Genomic DNA, 1973 nt, shown 5'->3' with positions numbered 1-1973 from the left:
GGGGTGCGTGGGGGGCCTGTGCAGGGGTGGATAGGTGTGGGGGTGTGGGTGAGGGAGCATGTGGGTGTGTGTGGATATGTTGGTGTAGATGGGTACGGGGTTTGTAGGGGGTTGTGTGGGAGGTGTGGCGGTCTGTGTGTATGGCAGTGTGAGGTGGATGTGGGTGCACGTGTATGGTCTTGTGTATGCACGTATATGGACTCACCCTACGGACACACACACACACCCCCTCCCATTCCTAGCCCCGGGGTACCCTCATGGTCCCCGTGCTCTGGCGGTCCAGCGATGCAGCCAGGGGACACATGGTGCTGCAGCAGCCCTGTGCAGGGAAGCAGTGAAAGCTGTGGCAGGCAGAGACTCATGGGGGGCGGGGGGCCTTCCTGGTGAGTCTATCAGGCTTCCCCTGGGTCCTACTGCTCCTAGCTCCTGTCATCTTTGACAGGCAGACAGGAACAGATAAATATAAGTTTTTAAACATTTTTAGGAGCCCCGTGGGCCAGATACAATGGCCTGGCAGGCTGGATCCAGCCAACAGGCCATATTTTGCCTGCCTCTGGAACAGGGGATGGACGAGATCATGCTGCAGGTCATGCAGCCCGTGGCCACATGTGGGTTGTGACCCAGCACAGGGCAGGGGACCTGCCAGGAGGGCAGAGGAGTTTCTCTTCAGCCCCCAGGCAGAAAGCAGTAGTCACTGGGGGCTCAGCAGTTCCCCCACAGCCAGAGCAAAGCTCTGCCTCCCAGCACAGTGCGGAGGAAGCTATCCCACAGCAGGGGCCCCTGGCCTGCCCCTTGAGCAGCTCCTGTGTGCCTTCATCTGGCAGAACCTCGTTGAGGCAGCGAGAGGCCTCCTGGGCGCAGCACTGGGCCCCTCCGGGAGGACAGCAGGCCCTGGGGTGCTGGTCCGGGTTTGGCCTAGCGGCCACCCGGCTCATAGCCCTTTGCCTTTTGGGGCCCCAGAGGCAGCTCTGCAGCTCAACCTTGGTCTGAGCCAGGCCCTGGAGAGGGTGTTTGGGCAGGCGGCCTTCCCTGGGTCCCCACGTATCCACGCTCCTCAGGACACGGCTGTCCAGCTCCCCCAGCGCAGGTCTCCCCCAGAGCTGGGGGCCAGGGCACGGTGCTGCACAGCACGGGCTGGGGGTCCCAATTCCCTTGTGGCTGGAGGCCTCTGCGCCCCCCTTCTCTGCACCCCTTGGCTGGGGTCGCGCAGGAGCTAGGACCCTGCAGCAGTCCCTGCTGAGCAGCCAGAGAAGACGGCTACCCACAGCCCAAGGGGGACATGCTGCAGAGCTTCACTTTTTCCTGCCAGCTCCCCTGGCTGCAAGCAAACGTCCCGGCCTGCAGCCCGTCTCCGGACTCGACCACGGGCGGCTGCAACAAGTCCTCTCGGGCCTGGCAAATATGATGGCCCTCGGCCCGCAGCAGCTGGGCAAAGCAAGAGGAAAAGCCGGGCCCAGGGGATCCTGCCTCTGCGCAGAGTCAAACCCGCAGGCCCTGCCTGTTAGTGCCCCCTTAGTGAGCTCCTTGTGTGCATAAGGGTGCTGTGTGGGGGGGCCAAGGGCAAAGGCTAGGCTGGGGGCCTTGCCCTAGAGAGCAGCAAGGGTTTTTTTTTGCACCCTGAACATCAGGGCATTTCCTGTTTTGGCCTCTGCACCCCAGAATCAGGGCCAAAAAAAACCCAGCCGGCCGCCGGGTGGTTCAGGACATTTCCAACTGAGCTACAACTTCAAGTCCCCTCCGACTTGCAACTGCGATCACCCCTGAGTTCCAGCTAGTAGGCAAGCGCCGGAGGGGGGAACGGTTGCGTAGTAGATGGCAGCCAGGGGACTCAAGCCGATCAGGGACTTGAACCTGCAGCCCCTGCCACCGCTGGCAGTGTCCCGAACCACCCTGCCAAAGGGCCAACCTGGCACCAGGCCCCTCCCACCTCTCTCTTCACCCGCCTCGCTCGCTGCCCTGCAGGCAAACAAGCA

Source organism: Gavialis gangeticus, unplaced genomic scaffold, assembly GCF_001723915.1.
Source record: "Gavialis gangeticus isolate Ggan-Ray unplaced genomic scaffold, GavGan_comp1, whole genome shotgun sequence".
NCBI classification, from domain to species: Eukaryota; Metazoa; Chordata; order Crocodylia; family Gavialidae; genus Gavialis; species Gavialis gangeticus.
Note: the sequence above shows the minus strand (reverse complement) of the source record.